This window comes from Eriocheir sinensis, unplaced genomic scaffold, assembly GCF_024679095.1.
Source record: "Eriocheir sinensis breed Jianghai 21 unplaced genomic scaffold, ASM2467909v1 Scaffold754, whole genome shotgun sequence".
Classification (NCBI taxonomy): Eukaryota; Metazoa; Arthropoda; class Malacostraca; order Decapoda; family Varunidae; genus Eriocheir; species Eriocheir sinensis.
Genome location: NW_026112114.1, coordinates 60,001 through 78,369, shown reverse-complemented (window position 1 = coordinate 78,369; position 18,369 = coordinate 60,001). Strand labels below are relative to the sequence as shown.

Sequence of the window (18,369 nt, the reverse complement as noted above, 5' to 3'; positions counted from 1 at the left end):
ACCGTCGTCCTTCAGTGAAATCTACCGTAGCTTTGGAAGATCGTGGACACGTCAGAAAACCACGGAAATATGAGAACCACGCCAGCGGAAATCGTGGTTTGACTGAAGATCCACGGAAAATTCCCCCAGTGTAATAGCCCCTTTGGCGGGAGCCGCTACAAAGGCAATCCCACGCCTACTACTGAACTGGACTGGACAGGACTGGACTGGACTGATTTTTTTCGCGTTTACTGTGGTTCGCCTTTAAATTCATGCAGAGAACGCTCGTTAATCTCCGCCCTTATCTTCTCAATTATACATTTCAGAATACTAAATAGGTAATTATCTCAGTCTTCGTTTCTTATATTATTTTAATGTCTACAGTAAAAAGTAGTTATATATATATATATATATATATATATATATATATATATATATATATATATATATATATATATATATATATATATATAATTTTTTTTTTTTTTTTTGTGTGTGTGTGTGTGTGTGCTGCCAAGAGCGCCGGTAGGCTGTCTTGAGGGGCCTCTTGGGCGCTCCATTTTAAGCAAGTCGCTGAAGTTAGGGTTGATTGAGGGTCTGGACAGCATGTGGGTAATCTTAAGACACTCGGCGATGGCTTGAAATATCAGCGTGTTTGGATGTGGAACCCAGGAAAACGGGCTCACAACGCCCGCACGCCCACAACTCATCCACCGCGTCTAGCATGAGTATCTAGTTGAGTCAGCCTTCGAATTTTGTTTTTTCTCTTGTTTGGACAATTTCCTGTATAACCAAATATTTAATCAAGGCCTTTATTTTTTTGTTTAGCACTTGTCCCCAACCATTGTATCTTTTTAGTTTCCTGGTGCTACTTCCACATGTATCCGGAGTTGTATAATCACACTGTACTGCCTGGGGGTTGGGATGGCATGCTCCTCCCTTCTCCTTTGTTGTTTACTTGCAACAATAAACAATCAATCAATCAATATTTAACTTAATGTTCGTTTCTTATGATTTCTCAGTCTACGAATTAATAAGAATACTAAAGCAACAAGGTCCACCGGCACAAATTAGCTTGGTTTGCCTTTCAAATTGTTTTCTCTATTACTTTGCTGTGTAACTAAATAACAGACTTCCGAAAATAAATATTTACCTTAACCTTTGTTTTTGTTTGTTTTACTCTGAATGGCGAACTTGAAGAAACTAAATATTTACTCTAGCCTTTGTGACTGTTGTTTTTGTTTGGTTGTGTTTACAGCAGAGAATGGGGAGCAAGGGAGAGACGAGGTAAAGATGGAGAGACTAGAAGGAGACCAGAGGGAGACCAAAGAGATGGAGGAGATTACACTGGAGACCTCGAGGGAAAGGTCTGACAGATGAAGACCCAGGAGACAGCGACTAGGCCTAAAGGAGGAGGAGGAGGAGGAGGAGGAAAGAAAGAGAGAGAGAGAGAGAGAGAGAGAGAGAGAGAGAGAGAGAGAGAGAGAGAGAGAGAGAGAGAGAGAGAGAGAATGAAGAAAGCAAAAGAGATGGAGAGAAAAAGGAAGGGGAAGAAGAGAATGAAGGAGGAGGACGAGGAGGAAAGAAGAGAGGGAAGAAAAGAGGGGAGAAGAAAAAGAGGAGGCAAGGAAAAGAAAGAGAGGAGAATGAAGAAAGCAGAGAGAGAAAAAGAGGAAAATGAAGAGAAGAAGAAAAGGCAGAAAGAGAATGAAGGAGGAGGAAAGGGAGGAAAGATAGAGCAATGAAGAGGGAGAAGAGAAGAGGGGAGAAGAGAAAGAGGAGGTAAGGGAAGGAAAGAGAAAAGAACGAAGAAAACAGAGAAAATAGAGAAGGAAGAAAAGGGAAGAAGAGCATAGAAGAGGAGGAGGAGGAGGAGGAGGAGGAGGAGGAGGAGGAAGAAAAGAGGAAGAGGAGGAGAACATCTGTAACAGAAGCCAAATAAAAAAGGAATATAAAGAAGAAAAGATGAAAAGGAAAAAAATAGGAGGAAGAGAAGAGGAAGAAAAGGAAAATAAAAACAATAATAAAAACTAAGTAAAGAAGAATAACAAAGACAAGTATGAGAAAGCAAAGAACGAAGGTAATAACAAGAACAAAATAAAAAATAAGTAAAATAAATAACTTCAAAAATTCCCGTCCCTTCCTCTTCTAGTTGAGTCTATGTCACTATGTCCGTCACGAAGAAAACGGGAACTCTCCAGAGAAAACGGGTAATTATTGGGGCAACTTCCGTCTAAATAAGGGAGGGAGGGAGGGAGGGAGGGAAGGGAAGGGAAGGGAAGGGAAGGGAAGGAAGGGAAGAAAGAAAGTTTGATAGATAGATAGATATAAAAAGCAAGAAAGAAAGGAAGGAAGGAAGGAAGGAAGGAAGGATGGAAGGAAAGGGAAGAGAGGGGAAGTGGAGGGGAGGGGAAGTAAGGTAAGGTAAGGTAAGGGAAGGGAAGGGAAGGGAAGGGAATTGAAGGGAAGGAGAGGGAAGGGAAGAAAGGGAAGAAAGATTGATAGATAGATAGATATAGAAAATGAAAGAAAGGAAGGAAGGAAAGGGGGGGGAGGGGGAGGGAAGGGAAGGGAAGGGAAGGAGAGGGAAGGAAGGATGGAAGGAAGGAAGAAGGATAGGTAGATAAATAGGTAAAAGAAAGGAAGGTAGGAAGGAAGGGAAGAAGGGAGGGAAGGAAAATAGAAATAAAAAGAGAAGGGAAGAGAAGGAAAGAAAAAACAGGAAGGGGAGGAGAAAAGAAAAAAAAAGAGGAAGAATAATGAGGTTAAAAGTAAAAATGGAGATGAAGAGATGAAGTTACCTCCTCCTCCTCCTCCTCCTCCTCCTCTTCCTCCACCTCCTCCTGCTTCAAAATAAAGAACAAAGAAATAAAAAAGAAAAAGAGAAAAATAAGAAAATAAGACAAGTAAGGTAAATAATGATAAAGAAAAAGATGAAGAAAATAATTACCTGTGTCAAAACAATAATGAAAAAAGGAAAAAAAAAGAAAGAAAACGAAGAAAATAACACAAAAATAACAATGACAAAAAAAACACTAAAAAAAGAATTAAAGGAAGAAAGTAGAGAAGAGAGAAAGAAAGAAGGAAGAAAAAGAAGATAGGAAGAGAGGAAGACAAAATAAGACAAAGGGGAGGAAGAAAGAGCACGAAAGAAAGAAAGAGGAAGAATGAAGAAAAAAAAGATAGGAGGAAAGGAAGACAAAATAAGACAAAGGGAAGGAAAATAAGACAAAGGGAAGGAAGAAAAAGCAAGAAAGAAAGAGAGGAAGAAAGAAGGAAGAAAAAAAAGAAGAGAGGAAGACAAAATAAGATAAAGAGAGGGATGAAAGTAGAAAATAAATAAAGAAAAAAAAGAGAAAGAAAGAGGAAGAAAGAAGGAAGAAAAGAAGAAAAGTAAGAAAGTAAGAAAACAAACACAAATAAGATAAATAATAAGGCGAATAATGAGATGAAAATAATTACCTGTGAAGAAAGAAGGAAGAAAAAAGGAAGACAGGAAGAAAGGAAGATAAAAGAAGACAAAGGGAAGGAAGAAAGAGCAAGAAGGAAGGAAAGAAAGAGGAATAAAGAGGAAAAAAGAAGGAAGAAGAAGAAGAAAAGTAAGAAAGTAAGAAAACAGACAAATAAAATAAATAATGAGGCAAATAATGAGATGAAAACAATGACCCGTGTCGAGCTTCAATATGATTAAGTGCCCCCTTCCATCAGGTAAATTGAGACAGGGAAATTAATTGATACAGGTGACAGGTGAGGCGCCAGGTGTGTGTCAGGTGCTACAATGATGATGATGATAAAAGAAAGATAGAAAGAAATAACCAAAATAAAGCAAAAAAAAAGTTAAAAAAGGACTGTGGTTAAGAAAAAACAAAATAAAGAAAATCAGAAAGCAGATATAAGAAAGAAAAAGGAAAGAAGTAAGAGAAGGAGTGGAGGGTGAAAGAAAAAGAAAGAAGGAGAAAGAAGGAATTAGAGAAAGGAGGGAAGGAAAGAAAGAGAAAGGAAGAAGGGAGAAGGCAAAAGAAAGGAGGAGAAACAAGGAAATAAAGACGAACGAATGAAAAAAAATAAAAGAAAGGGAGAAAGAAGAAGAGAAGGAAATATAATAAAATAAAAAAATAAAAAAGCAGTAATACGATATGAGAAATAATATAGAGCGAAGAAGGAAGGAAGGAAGGAAGGAAGGAAGGAAGGAAGGAAGGAAGGAAGGAAGGGAGGAGAAGAAAGAAGGAATTGAAATAGAAGGAAAGGGCAAAGGGAGGGAAGGAAGGAAGAAAAGAAAGAAGGAATTGAAATAGAAGGAAAGAAGGGCATTAGGAAGGAAAGGAGGAAGGAAAGAAGGAATTATGATAGAAGAAAAGAAGGGAATAAGGAAGGGAGGAAGTAAGGAAAAAAACAGAAAGAAGGAATAAAAAGAGAAAGAAGAAAGAGAAAGAAAAGAATAAGGAAGGAAGGAAGGAAGAAAGGAAAAAAAGGAAAGAAGGAATAAAAAGAAAAAGAAGAAAGAGAGAAGAAAATAAGGAAGGAAGGAAGAAAGGAAAAAAAATGGAAAGAAGGAATAGAAAGAAAAAGAAGAGAGAAGAAAATAAGGAAGGAAGGAAGGAAGAACAGAACAAAGGAAAGAAGGAATAAAAAGGAAAAGAAGAAAGAAAAAGAAGAAAATAAGGAAGGAAGGATAAAGAAAAGAACAAAAGGAAAGAAGGAAGGAAAAGAAAGAGAAAAAAAGAAACGCTTGTAACTATTTCTTAATCTTTTATATTCTTTGCTTCCTGTCTTTCTTTTTTTATTTTATTTTTCTTCTTTTTCTTCTTCTCTTCTAACTTCACATTCATATTATTTTTTCTCTTTTTCTCCTTCTCTTCCTTCTTTCTTTCCTCCCTTCCTTCTCTTTATTCTCCTCCTTGCGTCATACTTCTTATTCTATTTACTCTCTCTCTCTCTCTCTCATTTATTATTTTCTTCCTTTCCATTGTTCACAGGAGAGAGAGAGAGAGAGAGAGAGAGAGAGAGAGAGAGAGAGAGAGAGAGAGAGAGAGAGAGAGAGGTTTAAAGAGTGATAGTCCAGTTGGCTTACGCGATGTTCTAATCTCTCTCTCTCTCTCTCTCAGGTAAGCCTTTTTTCAATACCTGCAATACGCCCTCAAGACACACACACACACACACACACACACACACACACACACACACACACACACACACCGTACATACATATAAATACATACAGAGAGAGAGAGAGAGAGAGAGAGAGAGAGAGAGAGAGAGAGAGAGAGAGAGAGTAAATGGGATAAGAGGGAATGGAAAGGATTAAAGAAGGGGAAGAACACAAAGGAAGAGAAGAAGGAGGAGGAGAAGGAAGAGGAAGAAGAGGAGGAGGAGGAAATAAAAGAAGAGATGACAAAAGGAAAAATATGAGAGAGAGAGAGAGAGAGAGAGAGAGAGAGAGAGAGAGAGAGAGAGAGAGAGAGAGAGAGAGAGAGAGAGAGAGAGAGAGAGAGAGAGAGAGAGAGAGAGAGAGAGAGAGAGAGAGAGAGAGAGAGAGGGAAGATTATACGAAAGAGAGAAAGAGAGAAGGTAAAAGAAGAGGAAGAAGAGGAGGAGGAAAATGAAGAGGAAGAAGAGTAGAGGAAGAAGAGTAGAGGAAGAAAGAGAAGAAAGGAAGAAACAGAGGAAGGGGAAAATGAAGACAGAAAAGAATGAAAACTCTCTCTCTCTCTCTCTCTCTCTCTCTAAAAGGTCACCTACTTTTTACCTTTAGACCACCTGAGTTCCCCTTCAAGAACCAAAGAAAACGAAGCTCACGCCGCGTTTTCTATTTTAAAGGGGATACTTAGTTCTCCAAGGCTTTAAAGAGTTGGATGAAGGAATTTACTGAGTAGGAAGAAAAGGAAGGAAGGAAGGAAAGAAAGGGAGAACGGAGGAAAGAGGGAGAGAAGGAGGAAAGGAGGAAAGAAGGAAAGACATAATGTGAGGAAAGAAAGGGAGAACGGAGGAAAGAGGGAGAGAAGGAGGAAAGGAGGAAAGAAGGAAAGACATAATGTGAGGAAAGAAAGGGAGAAAGAAGGAAAATAAAGAAAAATAAAGTTCATCTTGTTATTTAAGCCCATCCACACCTCTCAAATAGTCTTATGGATAGTAGATAAATAATAAAATAGTTGATATAATAAGCTATCGAAGTAGAATTAGTAACCTATCGCTGGTTTAAGCAGGTAAGAACTATCAACACTTACATAACCTTATCTTATCTTAACGGATAGTAACGAGACGCTGATAAAACAGTTACTAAAAAAGACTTGAGATCATGAAATGTGACTTAGCGATTAAAAGGTGAACTTGGAAACGGAAAAAAAAACAGGATTAAGTAATGGAAATAAAGGGAAAAGGGAATGAAAATGAAGGTAGAAGGAATGGAAAGAAAGAGAAAACTGAATGAAAAACAGGGAATGAAGAAAGGAAAAGAAAGGGAATGGAAAGGGAGAATCTGAATGGAAAAGAAGGAAATTAAAATGAAGAAAATGGGAATGATGAATGGAAAATGGGAATAAGGAATGAGAAAATGGGAATAAGGAATGAGAAAATGAGAATAAGGAATGAGAAAATGAATAAGGAATGAGAAAATGGAATAAGGAATGGAAATGGAATAAGGAATGAAAATGGGAAAAAGGAATGGAAAATGGGAATAGGGAATGGAAAATGGGAATAAGGAATGGAAAATGGGAAAAAGGAATGAAAAATGGGAATAGGGAATGGAAAATGGGAATAGGGAATGGAAAATGGGAATAGGGAATGGAAAATGGGAATAAGGAATGAGAAAATGGGAATAAGGAATGAAAAATGGGAATAGGGAATGGAAAATGGGAATAAGGAATGAGAAAATGGGAATAGGGAATGAGAAAATGGGAATAAGGAATGAGAAAATGGGAATAAGGAATGAAAAATAGGAATAAGAAAAAATGAGAATATGGAATGGAAAATGCGAAGGAATGGAAAACGTGACTAACAGAAAACGTGACGACCTGAACACGTGACATTTACACAAACAACGATTTCTTTGATGTAGTAAAAAAAAACGTTAAGTAGAGGATTATTACGGATTAAGTGACGTAATGGAGGAAATACAGCAGAAAAAAATAAAGTAAAATAAAGAACAAAATATGGACAAAATGAGGGAATAAGGACACAGAGGATAAAAAATGACAAAATAAAGGACATGACTGAAGGACAAAAAGGACAAAAGAAGAATAAAGAAAAAAAATAGAAGACAAAATAAGGAAGAAAAAGAAGAACAGGAAGAAAATGAAGAACAAAATAAGATGGGGAAGAAAATGAAGTAAAAATAAAGCAGAAAATAAAGGACAAAGAATAAGGAAAAAATGAAGGACAAAATAAGGAAGAAAATGGACAAAAAAAGGAAGAAAAAGAAGGACAAAATAAGGAAGAAAATGGACAAAAAATAAGGAAGAAAATGAAGGGAAAAAATAAAGGACAAAATAAGGAAGAAAATGAATGACAAAAAATAGGGAAGAAAATAAAGGACAAAAATAAGGAAGAAAATGGACAAAAATAAGGAAGAAAATAAAGGACAAAAAATAAGGAAGAAAATGAAGAACAAAAATAAGGAAGAAATGAAGGAAAAAATGAAGGACAAAATAAGGAAGAAAATGGACAAAAAAAGGAAGAAAAAGAAGGACAAAATAAGGAAGAAAATGGACAAAAAATAAGGAAGAAAATAAAGGACAAAAAATAAGAAAGAAAATGAAGGACAAAAATAAGAAGAAAATAAAGGACAAAAATAAGGAAGAAAATGAAGACAAAAATAAGGAAGAAATGAAGGACAAAAAATAAGGAAGAAAATAAAGGACAAAAATAAGGAAGAAAATGAAGGAAAAATAAAGGACAAAATAAGAAGAAATGAAGAACAAAAATAAGAAAAAGAAAATGAAGGACAAAAATAAGGAAGAAAATGAAGGAAAAGGAAATAAAGGACAAATAAGGTAAAGAAAATGAAGGACAAAATATGAAGAAAATGAAGGACAAAAAATATGGAAGAAAATAAAGGACAAAAAATAAGGAAAAAATGAAGGACAAAATAAGGAAAAAATGAAGTACAAATAAGGCAGAAATGAAGGACAAAGGAGCAACACAAAGGAATGAGAACATGTCAAAGGAGCGTGGAAGTGTTTGAAGGAATCAATGATTTGGTGAAGCAAACGTTTGAAGTGTACTTTATATGACTCTAGAGGTAAAGGAAACGTTTGAAGCGTACTTAATCCTACCTTCGTTTTCATTCCTTTCCCATTCTTTATTCCCATTTTCCATTCCCTATTCTCATGCTTTTATTCCCATTTTCCATTCCCTATTCCTATTCCCATTTTCCATTCCCCATCATTCTATTTTCCATTCCTCATCTCTATTTTCCATTCCCTATTCCCATTTTCCATTCCCTATTCCCATTTTCCATTCCCTATTCCCATTTTCCATTCCCTATTCCCATTTTCCATCCCCTATTCCCATTTTCCATTCCCTATTCCCATTTTCCATTCCCTATTATCATGCTATATTCCCATTTTCCATCCCCTATTCCCATTTTCCATTCCCTATTCTCATGCTTTATTCCCATTTTCCATTCCCTATTCCCATTTTCCATTCCCTATTCCCATTTTCCATTCCCTATTTCCATTTTCCATTCCCTATTATCATGCTTTATTCCCATTTTCCATTCCCTATTATCATGCTTTATTCCCTATTTCCATTTTCCATTCCCTATTATCATGCTTTATTCCCTATTTCCATTTTCCATTCCCTATTATCATGCTTTATTCCCATTTTCCATCCCCTATTCCCATTTTCCATCCCCTATTCCCATTTTCCATCCCCTATTCCCATTTTCCATCCCCTATTCCCATTTTCCATTCCCTATTACCATTTTCCATTCCATATGTTTCTAAAGGTAAAGGAACGGTTTGCAGTGTACTTAAATGAATCAGAGGAGGTAAAGGAAACGTTTGAAGAATACTTAAATTAATCTCGAGGTAAAGGAAGCGATCGTAGTATTTAAATGAATCTAGATAACATTGTTAGATTGTCGTACTCAGCCGATTATATTTCCCGACTGTCTTCTGGGCTCCAATAACGAAACTCATTTATAATTATCGTTAAAAGTTAGATCCTGATGTTTCTTGGCAATAGTTAGGCGTCAGAAACAGGTAAATACTATGCTCTGAGTACGATGATCTGGCAACGGTGAGTCTAGATGTAAAGGAATGGTTTTGAGAATACTTAAATGAGGCTAAAGTTAAAGGAATCACTGAGTTACTTAAATGAATCAGTAAATGAATCAGGGTACTTACATCGTCATCCACTGTCATGTCTTCGGTGCTTGATCTGCCCTGTGGAGTAAAGGAACGGAAAAGGAGTTAGTAAAGGAACCACAAACAACAACAACAACAACAACAACAACAAATAACAATAGAAATAAAAATCAATAACAATAAAATAAATAATGGAATAAGGAAAGGAATGAAGGAAGAAAAAATGGAGGATAAAGGAAGAAAGGAAGGAAGGAAGGAGGAGGAAAAGAAGAGGAAGAATGAAGGAACGAAAGTAAAGGAGAGGTGACAAAAGTGAGGAGGAGGAGGAGGGGGAGGAGGAGGAGGAGGAGGAGGAGATGAATAAATGAAGAGGTAAGCGAAGAGGGAATGACACAACTAGACGAAACCGGATGGAGAAGGAAGAGGAGGAGGAGGAGGAGGAGGAGGAGGAGGAGGAGGAAGAGGAGGAGGAGGAGGAGGAGGAGAGGAGGAAGAGGAGGGGAGGAGGAGGAGGAGGAGAAATAAAGATGAAAAGTAAAAATGTGACCAAAATGAGAGAGAGAGAGAGAGAGAGAGAGAGAGAGAGAGAGAGAGAGAGAGAGAGAGAGAGAGAGAGAGAGAGAGAGAGAGAGAGAGAGAGAGAGAGAGAGAGCCTGCAGGAGGATGGTGGTGACCAGCAAGTAGGCCATAAGGAAGTGGGAGGAGGTCATGAGACGCAAGCTGTGTGGAGCAGGGGTAGGAAATAAGGCCTGGTGGTCCCTAGTCAAGGAAAGGCAGGGGATCAGCCGCCAGGACACGATTCCTCCTCTCACAAGACAAGATGGAACGGTGGCCACCAGCAGCAAGGAGAAAGCCCAGCTGCTTTTTTTTCACATCTCCGCTTGTTTTGGAGGGGCCTGATGGTATGGTCCAGCCCGTTGTGGCGCAGGCCAGTGTTTATAGTGGCGCCATCTTGCATTGGCTCATGCTGCCCTCCCGGACCTCATCTTTAATCCTAGAATCTAGAGTCCGGGTTCATAGGTGGTCTTCTGGACAGCATGTGGGTAGTCTTAAGCCACTCGGCGGCGGCTGAAAAATCCAAGCTTGGTGGCACCGGGCGGGGATTGAACTCGCGCCGTCTCGAACGCGGCGCCGTCACGCTATCCACTCAGCCACCGCCTCCCCAGTCTCTTCGCCGGCAAGCTGAAGGTGGATAACCCCGGACAGTCACCGCCACATCTGGAACATCAGTGCGAGGAGACTCTCACGAAGGTGGGGGTGACACAGGTGCTGCGAGGGCTGGATACCCAGAAGGCGACCGGCCCCGATGACCTCAGCCCGCATCTGCTGAAGCAGTGTGCCCACGAGCTGGCTGCCCCTCTTATCACAGTCTTCTCTGCCTGCCTCCGGGAAAACACCTGGCCATCGGCGTGGAAAGAAGCTCGGGTGGTTCCCGCCCACAAGAGAAAGCTCCAGGTCTGACCCCAAAAACTACCGGCCCATCTCTCTGCTGTCTGTGGTGGGGAAAGTGTTCGAGAGGGTCGTGGCAGACGTAGTCTGTCGCCACCTCAAGGACAACTACCTCCTCTTGGACCAGCATTATGGATTCAAACCTGGCCGGTCACCTCCGATCTGCTGATGTTCCTCACCAAGATCTGGCAGGACGCCCTTGACGACGGCCTGGACACTGTCTCGGTAGCCCTGGACATAGCGGGTGCCTTTGACAGGGTGTGGCACGGAGGTCTCTTTGAGAAACTCCGTGCTAAGGGCATTCAAGGCGACCTCCTTCAGCTCCTGGGAGACTACCTTTAAGGAAGGACCCTCCAGGTTGTCGTCAACGGGAAGACGTCCGACTCCTTGCCAGTGGAGGTATCAGTGTCACAGAGCTCAGTGCTAGGGCCAGTTCTATGGAACATATATGTGGACGACCTTCTCCGGCAGCTGCCAGCAGTCTCGGCTTACGCTGATGACTGCACTCTCTCCTGCACCTACCCCCGACATGCCAGTGGGCGTGCTGCTGACGAGATCAATCAGCAGCTGAGGGTGCTACAGGAGTGGGGTGCCTGCTGGTAGGTGACCTTGCCCCAGAGAAGACCCAGGCAATGGTGGTCTCGATCCCCATTGCCGGGCCAGCAGTGGAGGGAAGCACCTTTGGTGGCGTCCCTCCCACTCCATGAATCCGTCAAGATTCTGGGAGTGGAAGTGATCGAGGCTGGTTTAACAGCCACATCAAACACCTTGCCCAAAAGGCCTCCCACAGAGTCTCCTGCCTGCGAAGGTGGCCAGCTTCTCGACAGAAAAGGAGGCTGTTACTCTACAAGGCCCAGATACGGTCTTACTTAGAGTATGCTACCCTCTCTCTGGATGTCGTGTGCTGCCTCGCACAGCGGGAGGCCTGACGCCATCCAGAGACGGCACTGCGATTGGTGGATGTTACAGACCCCCACCAGCCAGGAAACTCTCGGTTCCGTCGACTCCTTGGAGCACCGCAAGGACGTAGCTGTTTTGTGGTGTTTTACATCTGGCGGGCCTACGCCAACCTCCGAGAGTCACCACGCGGGACACGAGAACGGTGCTATCCCGTGATGACGCAGTGGGGGTGCCGCGTTCCCGTACCAGCCAGCACCAACGCACCTTTGAGGGAAGAGTCTGCTGGATGAAACATGTTCACGGCCAGTGTTCCAAACATCCGGGAGACGAATACCCAAAAATAAAACTGTCGGCCCACCACTGGACGGGCTCACTCCCCACTCCACTGACACTCGTGGTGGAGCAGTGACACGAGTGCAGTGCGTACACACATATATTCTGTATTATATGTGTTTTTTTTTTTATATATATATATATATATATATATATATATATATATATATATATATATATATATATATATATATATATATATATATATATATATATATATATATATATATATATATATATATATATATATATATATATATATATATATATATATATATATATATATATATATATATATATATATATATATATATATATATATATATATATATATATATATATATATATAGTTTATGTAGTTATTTTCTATATAGATTTTATTCCGCCCTTTGAATAGGCAGCACACGCCAGTGCACCTTTGGGTTTGTAAATATTATATTTGTATCTATGTTTAAATAAAATAAAAAGAGAGAGAGACAAAAGAACCGTAACTGGAGACCATGAACTGTCCTTCCCTCCTCTTCCTCCTCCTCCTAGGCCATTAAAAAGAAGCGTTCCCATAAAATCAATAAACGAAGGAAACAAAGAATAAAAGGGAGAGGAGGAGGAGGAGGAGGAGGAAGGGATAAAAGGATAGAATGAAGTTAAGTAATATAAAGAAGAAAGAGAAAGGAAGAGGAAGAAAGGGAAAGAATAGGGAAAGGGAAGGGAAAGAACAGTAAAGGAAGAAGACAAGAAGGAGAGAAAGGAATTGAATAGAAAGGAGAGAAACACAAAGGGAAAAGAAAATGGTGAAAGGAAGAGAGGAATGGAGAAAATTAGAAGAGGAAAAAAGGAAGGAAAAGGGAAAGAAAGAAAGAAGAAAAGAGAATGGTTAAAAAGAAAAGAAAGGGAAGGAAAGGAAAAGATGGAATTAAGTCAGGAAAGGAAAATATGAAACAAAGTAAGGGAAAGGAAGGAAAGAGAAATGGAAGAAAATTAAGAAAAGGAATGGAAGGAAGGAAGAAAGAGAAGGAAACCAGGAAATAATAAAACAATAGGAAAACAAAAGACGAAGGGGGAAAAGAGGGAAATGAAGACAAAAAAAAACAGAAAAAGGAAAAAGAAAAATATATAAATACTAAAACTCAAAATTACAAAAAAACAAAACAAAGCAAAAAATACGTTAGATTCAGACTTTTTAAAATATAGAGAAAACAACAACAATGAAAAAAAAAGGAGAAATAAAGAAAAATCGCAGGTGGAGAAATTATTAATGAGGAAAACGGAGGTGAAAGGGAAAGGAAATTAAAGGGAACGCACCTGAGAGAGAGAGAGAGAGAGAGAGAGAGAGAGAGAGAGAGAGAGAGAGAGAGAGAGAGAGAGAGAGAGAGAGAGAGAGAGAGAATATTTAAAACAAGGTGAGAAGAATCCAAAATAGTGAGGTGTTGAAATAATAATAATAATAATAATAATAATAATAATAATAATAATAATAATAATAATAGTTGTGGTGGTGATAGTAGTAGTAGTAGTAGTAGTAGTAGTAGTAGTAGTAGTAGTAGTAACAATAATAATAATAATAGTAAGAAGAACAAGAACAAGAACAAGAAAAAGAAGAAAGATGACAATGATGAAAACGAGAAACAAGAAAAAGAAAATAAATGAAAAAACAAGAAAAAGAAAATGAAAAAACAAGAAAAGAAGATAATAAAAACGAATTACAAGTATAAAAAGAAGAAAAATAACAAAAAAACAAAAAATAAAGAAATAAACCCATTTTTTTACATTACACCTTGATCTTAACTTTAAAAAAAATCAGTAAAAAAAAAACTAAAAACAGAAATCTTACGAAAAAAATAACTTCGAAAAAATCATCAAAAGAAGAACCTCAAAAAAATTTAAACGAAAAAAGCAACAAAACCTCATCAAAAATCTACCCCAAGAAAGCAACCTCTGGCAACTCTCCCTTTCACAATACTCCCATAGATCCAACATTAATACCCTCGCCGCAATAATAGGAGCAGAAGGCGGCGTCTGGCAGCCCCCTTCTCCTCCTCCTCCTGCCAGGGTATATAAGGGGAATCGATCCAGCGCCCGGTCACTCTAGGTCGACACTACGTAGCGTAAAGACGTGGTTCGGTGTAGTCACGTGACCCGATATAAGGGTATGGTTGACTTAGTAAATATCGATGTTTTAATAAGTGTTTTTTGGGGTGGTAATAAAGTTTATGTTCACCTTTAATTAGTATCAAAATGAAGAGGTAACTAGATATACATACATACATACTTGCACACACACACACACACACACACACACACAATCACTCAATGTCCTCTCACGCAATCACGCCTCCAGTTTCTCTCTCTCTCTCATCGTTACATTGCCATTCTTTCTATATTCTCGACTACAACTTTTTACTTACTTTTTCTTTTTGTTTATTTATTTTTTCTTTCTTCCTCCCTTTATCTTTTCTCTTATTTTTTTGTTTTCATATTTTCCTTTCTATTCCTCTTTATTTCTCTTTCTTTATCCTATCATTTATCACCTTTCTTTCTTTACTGAGGATACCTCTCTCTCTCTCTCTCTCTCTCTCTCTCTCTCTCTCTCTCTCTCTCTCTCTCTCCTAATTAATTGTTTTCTCTCTCCTTTTAATTAACTTTCCCTTTTCATTTCATTTCCTTCATTCCTTCCTTCATTTCCTGTTTGACTTAAGACCCCCAATTAAGAGAGAGAGAGAGAGAGAGAGAGAGAGAGAGAGAGAGAGAGAGAGAGAGCGAGAGAGAGAGTGAGAGAGAGATAGAGAAAAGCTTCAGGTTACTAAACATTTCCGTTACTTTGGTTCATCAGGATATTGCCTGCTCTCTCTTTTATTTTTTTTATTTACACAGACACTTAGATACATCAGGGCCAGGTACCTATAACATTACATTATATGGCGGCACTAGTTTCTAGGCTACAGGGAACATAGTTGGTATCCCCTATCTGAAAGCCTAACCTGTTCACAAATTGTTCAGCCACTGGTTCACAAACAGTTTATATTGTTGCCGGTGTGTGAACTGCTGAGGCAGCTGACCGGACGCAAGGAGACGGTTCCATAAATTCACGTAAGCGTTTATAAACTGCTTCTGGTATTGAGTCGTCCGGCATCGCTGTACCACCAGAGCCGTGGGAGCCGCCTCCGCTGACCGGGTGATGGCTGTCACTTCCCGCTCCGGCTGGCGCAGCGTCCTCAGGTGCTCCACTCCCTCCTGCTGTATTTTGTACAGAGTGGTGAGGCCGGCCACGTCTCGCCGGTGCTGGAGGGTCTGCAGGCTCGGTAGGTGCTCCGGTTGTCTATCCGTGATAATCCTCCACGCCCTCTCCTGGACCTTGTCGAGAAGCGCGAGATGGGTACTGGCAGCTCCCCCCCACGAAAGGCACGAATACTCAAGGGAGGATCGGATTTGTGCCTTGTATAAGACCTCGCGCCCTCGACTGTCCATCAGCCAGGAGATTCTGCGTAGGGACGTCAGCTTCCGTGAGGCTGCCCTTGCCAGCTGCTGGATGTGCGTGCGGAAGGTCAGCCTGGAGTCATATGTGAGGCCCAGCACCTCCACTTCCTCACGTGGCGTCAGCTTGAGTCCCTCGAATTCAAGCTGGAGATCCACAGGTGTCCTGGCCAGTACCAGCAGCTGAGTTTTTGCTGGGGCAAACTTCACCTGCCACTTACTCCCCCAATCTGCAATTCGCCGGAGTGTGGCCCTTAATTGGCGTGCTGCCTGGGCCTCTCCTCCTGGCTCTATTTTGTGAGTCACAGTGATGTCATCGGCGAACGCTTTGGCACTAGGAACAAGATGGAGGAGGTCATTTATGTACATGTTCCATAGTAGTGGCCCGATGACGCTGCCTTGTGGCACGCCGGCGTGGATCCGTTGTGGGGAGGACTTGTGCCCATTCAGGACCACTTGAAGGTGGCGTTCCTCTAAGTAATTTTTCATCAGGCACAGAAGCTTTCCCTCCAATCCGGCAGCTCTCATTTTTTTCTAATAGGGCGGTGTGCCACACTCGGTCAAATGCGCCCTCAATGTCAAGTGCCAGAGCAGCAGTGGCTCTTCCTTGGTCCAGCTGTGAACTCCATTCGTTGGATAGTAGTAGGTGGAGATCGGCTGCTGACCGGTTTTTCCTGAAGCCGAACTGCCTGGCACTCAACAGATAGTGCCTATCCAGGTGTCTGGTGATCCGCTCAGCCACTATTCCCTCCAACACTTTTCCCACTCCTGACAGGAGGGACATCGGCCTGTAGTTCCTCACGTACGTTCGGTCGTTCTTCTTGTGTACAGGAACATGGCTAGTCTTCCAAGTCTGCGGCCAGGTGGAGGTATGTAGGTATTGGTTGTATATCTTGGAGAGGGGAAGAACGAGTTCCCTCTCTCTCTCTCTCTGCTCTACTTTTCATTTGATCCTTCTGTATCTATATTTATCCTTCTCTCTCTCTCTCTCTCTCTCTCTCTCTCTCTCTCTCTCTCTCTCTCAAAACAAAGTATATATTTTAACAGACAAATAGAACGAACATTTCCTGCTGACAAAAAATAAAATAAAGAAATAAAATAAAATAAAATAAAATAAAATTAAATAAATAAATAAATAAATAAGAACGAAAGGATTAAATTCAACTAATTCAAAACTCATTAATTAAAACAGCAATCACGGCCGAGTGTGTGTGTGTGTGTGTGTGTGTGTGTGTGTGTGTGTGTGTGTGTGTGTGTGTGTGTGTGTGTGTGTGTTTCTTTCATTTCTTCCTTATTTTTCCTTCCACTTTCCTCCTGTTCTTCCTCTTCTTTCTTTTCTTTCTTTCTATTCTTCCTTTAATCTGTTTTTTTCTCTTATACTTTCCTTTTGTGTGTGTGTGTGTGTGTGTGTGTGTGTGTGTGTGTGTGTGTGTGTGTGTGTGTGTTTTTCACATGTGTATTTTCTTCTTCCATTGTTTTTTTTTTCTTCTTCCTTTCTTTTCTTTCTTCCTTTTTCCTTTTCTTTCTTCCTCCTGTTTTCTTCCTTCCCTCCCTTCTTTCCTCCTTTATTCAGTTCTTTCTCTTTTACTTTCCTTCTGTGTGTGTGTGTGTGTGTGTGTGTGTGTGTGTGTGTGTGTGTGTGTTTACTAGACCACGAAAGGGATTAGAAAGATAAAAGAGGACGAAACAAAGAACAAGGAATAATAAAGAAGAGAAATTTAAGGAAAACAAAAGAAAATTAATTAAAAGCGAAATCAAAAGAACCAAAAGGATTAAAAAGAATAAATATGGAAAACAAAATGAAAACAGTGAAAAAACAAACAAATTTTCTTCTTAAAAGCGAAAGCAAACAAACAAACAAACACAAAACAGCAAATAAAAACAGAAATAAACAAATAAAAACAGATGCAGAACAAACAGGGAAACACAGATAGAAAACAAAGAAAAAGCAATACACGAGAGTAAAATGGAAAAACATAAAATAAAATAAATACGTAAATAGAACGAGAAAAATGAAAATTAACCAGAAAAAGAAAAAAACACGAAAGCATAACAAACAGGGCAAGACAAAGGCGGAAAACAAAGGAAAAGCAATACACGAGAGAAAAAAAGGAATAAAATAAATACAATATAATAAAACAATAAAAGCGAGAAAAACGAAAGAATAAAAAGATAAATAAAAAAGCGAGGAAACGATAAACAAAGAAATCAAAAGTAAAACAAAAAAAATAACGAAAGAAAAAAAATGAAAATAAAAATAGGGAAAGATAAAGAAGAAAACAATGGAGGAAGAAAAAAAGAAAATACAAGAAAAGAAAGAGAGGAAAGAGCAAACACCAGAAAGACCCATTCAACAACAACAACAACAACAACAACAACAACAACAACAACAACAACAACAACAACCAAAGGACAAAAAAATACAGGTGATCTTTTCTCTCTCTCAGGTATAAAATTGTATCAACCTCAGAGGAAAGAGAGAGAGAGAGAGAGAGAGAGAGAGAGAGAGAGAGAGAGAGAGAGAGAGAGAGAGAGAGAGAGAGAGAGAGAGAGAGAGAGAGAGAGAGAGAGAGAATGTGTAACGTGTGTGTGCGTGTATGCGTGTCTGTGTGTGTGTGTGTGTGTGTGTGTGTGTGTGTGTGTGTGTGTGTGTGTGTGTGCGCGCGTGTGTGTGTGTTTGACTATCTGTCAGCATCTGTCAAGAGAAGGAAAAAGAACAAATAGAGAAGAGGAGAAAATGGAGGAGGTGGACAGGAGGAAAGGGAGATAAAGAGGGTAGGAGGAAGAGGAGGAGGAGAGGAAGAAAGTGGAAGAGGAAGAAAGGAAGTGGAGAAAGGGAAGAAGAGGAAAAGAAGAGAAAGGAATAAAATGGAAAGAAAAAGATGAAAATAAAGGAGAAAGTAAGTGGAAAAGAAAGGAAGGAAAGGAAAGA

At 39.7% G+C, this 18,369-nt stretch overlaps 1 protein-coding gene across 1 annotated transcript in view; it reads right to left on the bottom strand.

The window, feature by feature from the left end:
• Nucleotides 1-18,369, bottom strand: part of LOC126994246 (ribosomal protein S6 kinase 2 beta-like) — a 155,019-nt gene that overhangs the window by 94,340 nt on the left and 42,310 nt on the right. Inside the window, exon 2 of the mRNA XM_050853530.1 lies at nucleotides 9,324-9,362. The gene's annotated coding sequence lies outside the window, so the exon portion shown is untranslated. The remainder of the gene's footprint in view (nucleotides 1-9,323; nucleotides 9,363-18,369) is intronic.